Source organism: Notolepis coatsorum, assembly GCF_963971535.1.
Source record: "Notolepis coatsorum genome assembly, chromosome: 2".
NCBI lineage: Eukaryota > Metazoa > Chordata > Actinopteri > Aulopiformes > Paralepididae > Notolepis > Notolepis coatsorum.
The window spans coordinates 226,564,734-226,572,500 of record NC_140166.1 but is presented as its reverse complement, the minus strand read 5'-3'; positions in this window follow the sequence as shown (position 1 = coordinate 226,572,500).

Genomic DNA, 7,767 nt, shown 5'->3' with positions numbered 1-7,767 from the left:
TTCTTTTTTTTGCGCAAATTGACACACAATGACATAATGTTTTATTCCGAGATGTGCATTTATCAGATGTGCACAACTAGTTCTTCTAATCCAGGAAGATAATAATGAATGGCTCAAATGTGTCAACCTGTGAAGTTATACGCATCTCTTACCTCTTGAGTCTTGATGACAGCGCGTCCACAACAACAGTTGTCCAAAATATTTAAAAATGGGAAAAAAAGTGGATCACGTCCAATATTCATCCGTCCCTCGGTGTGACATTTAACGGCGCTGCCAAGTAGCCTCGTTGTTGCAACAAGCTTTGCCTGAAGTTTCCTCTTCTTCACACAGTCGTCCTCCCGTTAGAATAATCCCCTCACAGTAGGCTGCACGCAATACTCCTTAAAATATCTCTTTCAGTGCAACGAGCAACAACACCACCCCCCCCCCCCGCAACCCCATTGGTCCTCGTAGAAGCAGATGTTTCCTGTTGCTAGGAGAGTCACTAGGCGATGATGACGCTTCATCATCATCAGACGCCATTCTTCTTCTCACATCCTCCTGGCTCCCTGCATGTGTGTTCAGTGTGTGGGTATTATGGATGGGTTCCCATATGTATGATAGTGAACCAGTGCACTGCATCAGTGGTTCATTTAGTCAACCTGTTTTTAAATAGGATGTAGTAGCTTTTATTAATATAATACAGGGATGCCCCCATAATGAAATAGCTAATAATCAATAAAACATTCATACTCGCCACAAACTTAAAAATTAACCAAATCAAGCATCTGCCTGCCAAAGATTAAACTCTCATCTCATCCAAAACACTTAGAAATCACAAGATAACCCCCCCCCCCCCCCTAATCTCCTCTTAATCTGCACGCTGTGGGATTTCCTTCAGAGCGTTTCGGCCAACGGATTTAAAGACTGAGAGTCTGTCTCCCGCAGGGTACAAACTGTTATTGTTGTTGACCGTCGTAAAAAAAAAAGAGGAGGACCCGCCTCTCAAGAGTGAAGAAATCCGTGTTGTAACAACAGGACCACGGAGCTGCGGGAGGAAAAGGCTCAAGAGAAACAGATGGCGACCAGACATTTACCACAACAGGGATCTGTTTTATTGGCAAGGACAACATTTGGTACAAAAAAAAAGAAGAGTTCTCTATATGTGCCACATGCTTGGTCCAGGCTCGACGGAAAGCTGGATACGAGCAGCGGTGATGCACAGATAACCACCTCTACGCGGCCGGGAGTCTGGACTTGAGAGGGAAATACCGCGTTCTCCGCATTCCCCCCCCCCCGGGGGACAGTTCAGTCAGTATTTGTGAGCACGCAACGCTCTCTCCTAAAGCTTGAAATCAGAGAGAGAAAACCCAGGGGCTGCTCCATAGACATGTGAATGGGGCTTGTGACTCCATGAGGCCATAACATGTTTATGTGAGCTCTTACACCCAAATGAGGTTGAGATGGTTCAGACCTTTGCTAGAATATAAACCTAATAATTTGGGCTTGCGACTTCATGGCCTCAAAACTAGATTTATATCCCAGCATTGCTAGAAGGTCTGAAGCAGAATTAAAACCTCATTTGGGTGCAAGAGCTTACATTTTATGGCCCCCTAAGATCAGAGCAGCTGGTAAAACGTTGGCAATTTATGGAATGGCCATTGTTATGTGTCCGATATCCGAAATAAAAATGAACTGAGCTGAACCGAGCCACATTCAACATCTACATCATTTACATCACAGATTGGGGAGTTCTCTCTCTCTCTCTCTATCTCTCTCTCTCTCTCTCTCTCCAATTTCTAGCTTCAGGAGAGCGGTGCGTGTTCACAAATACTGATTGAACCATCCCGGGGGAACAGGGGGGGGGGGGGGAGCGTACGTGAATTTTTCAAACGCACGGTGGGTATCGGTGCATCCTCGCCGAGGAGTTCAACGTTTCATGCATACAATCCCACAACAACTGCATTCACATCAAACAGGTTCATGCAATATTTGGACCTCTTCTTATTCATAATAGATGTATCTCCCGTAAAAAGGCATACCCCTACAGGCACTTCACACATGAGTCTCTCGACCTGGGAGCACGGATGGCACATGCAGCCGGACTAATACACTGGCCTAATGGTTTCAGGAGAACATGTTAAGGATTTATCACCTTTTTGAAAAATATATTATAGATATTATGGAGTATGTACAGAGACTTTAATGACATGCATAAAATACATCACAATATGTGCAGTAGATATACCATGTACGTGTCACATTAATGTCATCTCTGGACCCGTTATACGAGGCGTTAAAGCGTCTGAGAATAGGAGCACTGACCCTGGGTTCTTTATCAAGTCAAGTGGTATTAATTTCCCCGGGGATGTCAATGAACTGGTTGGTTTTGTTTTTAGTCGACCAAGACCAAGACAAGACTAAGACTTTTTTGTGCTTTTTCCCCATGAGTTAGTTCTTGAAAAATAATGAGCACATCTTAATTCTATGTAAGAAAACACAATTTTATAGATTTGAGTGATTAAATCAACAAATAGATTAACTGTTAGTCGACTAAGGATTTCTTTAGTCAAGGACAGCCCTACATTTCACCATGACTTAAATCTAAACATGGAGGGGGAGGGGGGGGATTCTCAGACCTATTTTGTATCCTGAAGCCATGGTTTAATAATCTTGCACGGCAGCATGGCTTCCACGAATCCATCTAGTCAGGGTTCAAGTTATGCTCTTGTGCCCCGAATCACAGTGGGTTCGGACCAATCAGTGTCTTTTGAGGAACTACTGGCAGCTAGGGGCGAAGATACTCTGCCAGGTTGTTTCTTTTAAGTGCCGGCCCTATTCCAACCAGTTTCAAAGAGCGACTTCCCAGATGGTTCTGTGCAACTGACCCATCTGGCGGGTCAGGTTATTTGGTTTAAGAAACCAGAATCTAAGGGGCAAAACTCATTTCCCATCAGCTCTCCTATTCAAAGATACCTCACACACGTGCCTGAACCGAAGAGTCAAAACATGTCTGCAGTTCATCAGATACAGTATTCCCACGAGTCCTTCATTCGATACAGTATAACTCAACGTTATATACATGAACTACCTCGTTATCAACTTTCGGTGCCGCGTTCGCTTCCCCCAAATTCCGTATAAACTCGTCTCATCCCTGCGGTTTTACTTGCTCACGTCTTAAATGTCCTCACTGTTCGCGAGAGAAGTGGTTCTGACCTCGGATATAAAAAAAACAACAACATTGTAAATGTGTGACCTTCTTTCGTCTAATTGGCCCACTTCCAAGAACAGTCGCCGGTATCGACCGCAGCGCGTCGCTGTCTTAGCCGGAGATGTCATGGAGATGAATGAGGATGATTAGTCGGGTGATCGGTGGAACTTGTTCCAAAGGGGCCACGTGGTTCAGTAGAGTGAGTCATGTCCTCTGGTGGTTTGAGGCATAGAGGGTCTAATTCCTCTAATCATGTCTATTACCTGGACCTGAGGGGCCGGAAAGGTTCTGGAAGTTGTTTAGATCCGATCCCCCCACTCACTGGGCAGGTACTGTGTGCGGATAGTAGGGCTGCTCGATATTTATGGCAAAAATGATAATCCAGGTTATTTCGATTGATATTGAAATCACAATTAATCACAACGACGACTCACAAATCACAAATTCTCGACCAAAGGCTGCCTTTCTGTCGTCTTCGACTACAAGTTACCCAAAGACGTTTCAAAATAACGGGGGAAACGCACCGTGGCTCCTCCCTCCTCCGTCTCGACGTGAGCTGAAACGACTGAAAATAATAAATTATGTTGGAAAGTGATGTTTTCTCTTATCATGCTTTTTCAAATGCCAGCAAAATTACAAAGTGCTACTAACATACAGTAGTTAAAATATTTGAAATAATTAGGGCTGGGACTTTATCGACCAATACATTGTTGGAAAGTTGAATTTGCCAGCTTTCGATCGTCACCACCACCACACTCAACCTATTGTGTGCTTCCATTCTCGAGTTACAAGATGAAACATCCGGCGAGCGTCATTTGACAAGCCGCTCGGACGAGTGACCACGTCGGGTTGTGAACGGTATTGACCACCGTTGTAGCCAAGGAGCATCTGCTCCGAAAGCGATCCCAGACGGGCGCTCAGAGTGTGGGAGGGTGACACAAGAAGATGAAGAAGTCCTTTGTTTTGACTCGAGAGGTGAAATAAAGGCAGTGGATGGCCATTTTGGATAATCACGCTGAATTATTGCGGTATACACACATTACAAAAACCTTTGTGAAACACTCTGTTTCCGTGGGATTTGAAAATGCATATTGATATGCATTTAAAATGCGATTAATTTAGATTAATTAACTATAAAGACTTTTTTTAATCAAGTCCCACTACTAGAAATAATATAATATAAAAAAACTAGGGGAGAGCAGCAGCCTCGTGCCTTTTCTTTCTTTTTTGGCGTGTATATATTTTGGCCAAGATCTGGTGTTGTGTTGTGGCTCTGGTGACAATCAGAGAAACACAGCCTGCAGGCGCGTTAGTAGCAGAGTGTAACATCTTGTGGCTTCATCCATAATGCCCGTCTGGGAAAGCATCATCACCATACATCCTCTCTAACTCCCTCTCCTCAGTGTGTTTGTGTTTGTGTGTGTGTGTGTGTGTGTGTGTGTGTGTGTGTGTGTGTGTGTGTGTGTGTGTGTGTGTGTGTGTGTGTGTGTGTGTGCGTGTGTGTGTGTGTGTGTGTGTGTGTGTGTGTGTGTGTGTGGGGGCATTAACATCATCTCCACACTGTAGAATGCAAATACCATAACTACCAATTACCAGAGAGAGAGAGAGAGAGAGAGAGAGTGGGAGAGAGAGAGAGAGACAGACAGACAGAGAGAAAGACAGAGACACAGAGAGAGAAAGAGAGAGACACACAGAGAGAGAGAGAAAGACAGAGACAGAGAGAAAGAGAGAGAAAGACAGAGACAGAGAGAAAGAGAGAGACAGTCAGAGAGAGAGAGAGAGAGAGAGAGAGAGAGAGAGAGAGAGAGAGAGAGAGAGAGAGAGAGAGAGAGAGAGAGAGAGAGAGAGAGAGAGAGAGAGAGAGAGAGAGAGAGAGAGAGAGAGAGAGGGTGGGCGGCGGGGGGGTGAAAAACACACATTGCCGGGGTAATTCATCTGGTGTTATTAGCGGCTGCAGTGAGATATTTAAAGCCTCTTCTGAGCCAAGCGTTGATGATGGGCTGTTTAAACGAGCGCTTTGCCCCGGGTGGAAGTCTCTCAATGAGCCAGTCAGCCAGAGAGGGCAGATGTTCTCATCAAATGGGGTTAAGAGTCTTTCCTTCCTGTAGTAGTAGCACAACTCATCCAGGAGTGGATGGGCAATCATGAATGTATATGGAATATGAATGAGAGAGGGAGACGGAGAGCGCGGGGAAGCCGAGTGTGTCAGGAGAAAACCCTGAACGGAAATGACACCGGGTCTGTACGGCTGTGTAATCCGGAATCCGTCTTCAGATGAACCGCGACGCTTCGCGACGTGGAATGAGATATGAGTCAGAGTTGAAAAATGACGTCATCTCTGCCTTATCGTAAAAAAAAAAATTCATAAAAGTTATTTTTCCGATATACAGAATAGACCAAACTCCACCTCCTGTTTAGCCCTGGGTGTTTGCATGGCGCACACACTGTAAATATCAATCCATCTAGTCTCAGTAGAGTTCAACAGCTGATTGTATAATATGCATAACCATCAACACACAAGTGAAGCACTCTGATTGGATGTTGTTTCTGCTGTGTCACGCCGCCACGCCCCCTTGTTTTCTCTTTGCCGAGTCATAGGTGTTGGTGTGCAGTGAGACGCGGCCCTCAGCCCTCAGCCGAGGACAGCGGTTCATCAGATCTGGTGAAACTACCATTTAAAAATGATTCTAATGTCTTGAACGAGTTCCAGTAGGTTCCAAAGCATTCCCCTGCGTGTTGGCCAAGCTGCAAAGGCAAAAATCGCTACATCTTTGAAAATGGTGGATGACTACAAGAAAAACATTTTGAGAGGGCGGCTGGGCTAGCGCAGTGGACTAAGCGCTCGCCTACCACCGCAGAGACTCTGGGATCGAATCCAGCTGTCAGCGGTACCTCCGGCTTGGTCAGTCGTCCCTACTAACACAATTGTCAGTGTTAACGGGTGGGAAGCCGGTGGGGTATGTATCTTGGTCGTTGTAAACAGCGACTCCTACTGGTCGGTCGGGGCGCCTGTTCAGCAGGGAAGGGATCTGGGGGAGATAGTGTGATCCTCCCACGCGTTACATTCCCCCAGTGAGAGTCCTCGCTGTCAGGTGAAAAGAAGCGGCTGGCTGACTCCACATGTATCGGAGGAGACATGTGATAGTCTTCAACCCTCCCTAGGCCGACAGTGGGGGGAGAAATGCGCGCAACGACCAGGAAGGGAATTGGCATAACGACTAAATTGGGATGGGAGAAAAATACGGGAAAAAAGTTAAAATAAAAGAAAAAAAAAACATTTTGAAATCTTTATTTGAGGTTAAGGTTAGACATGAGGACTTTGGTAAGATTAAGGTTAGGGTTAAGGTAAGGTTGGGTTCATAATCAACGAGTTCCGGCTTTCCAGCTTGGCCGACGAGTGACAACGTGTTCCAAAGTGCAAACTAAACCATCCAACGGGCTAAAGCAAATGTTCAATCAAGGTGAAAGAGCTTGATATCATAATCCACTGCGTATTCCTCACACGTCTGTCCTGGCGTCGGTGAGAACTTGACAAAAGCCTGCCATATTTCTATACACTCTCAGATAAAACAGACAATATTGTGCCCTTCACCAATGGGTCCGCGTGGCAACACAAAGCTCTGGTACCGGTGACAAAGGGTAAAAGATTGTATGTTCCCTGCCAGTGTGTGCCAAATCACTTCAGGGACGACTCCAGACAAGTTCCGAGTCCAGGTTTGAGACCCATCTGCCTCATTTCACCAGACCGCATATTCCTGCCACATGGGAGCGGTGTAAATGCCATGTGCTCTAATCGAAAACAACGAGACAAGAGCTGTGTTGACATTCGCTTTGTTAATTGCCAAATGATGCCAAATTCTCGTCATTTCTGTTGATTGTAAAATCAACTGTTAACAGTCACATATAAGCCTTGTATTTTAATGTAATAAATAGCTGTTGCAATAGATAAAAGTAGCAAAATCTCAATTAATTTCGACGGGCTAACCTCACCCCCAACGAGACGATTTAGTCACATAGCGATGTCACAATGAAACAGGGCCCGTTCGCTAGGTGTTGATCATGTGTCAAAAGTCTATCTCAATACAGATAATCACGTGGCTAAAACAAAATCCAAAATCCACCATCCTTTGCCCTGGGTTTGAGACATATATTTAACAGCACTCTATGAAGACATGGCAAATACAGATTTTAATATCAGATCATTAGTCCATGCAGGACCACTCAGGCTAAGAAATAAACACCCCATACCCGTGTTGTGGAAAATGTGTATGGGGTGGACTAGTTTAATATAGGTCAACTAGCAGTGCTGAAAGACGGTCTGGCTGACGTTCTTAAAACAACTTGGACAGATGGACATTTCAGTACGGCACGTTGTGTGCTTGTAATCTCGTACATCGTATCGCTTTCATATCTTGTTCTTTTCTCTCTTTCATACATACACAGCACACACACACAGACACAGCACACACACACAGACACAGTCGCACAGACATACACACCGACACACACACACACACACACATTCCCTGTGACACAATACACACATACAATACACATACGTCTGTACGCAGACGCAC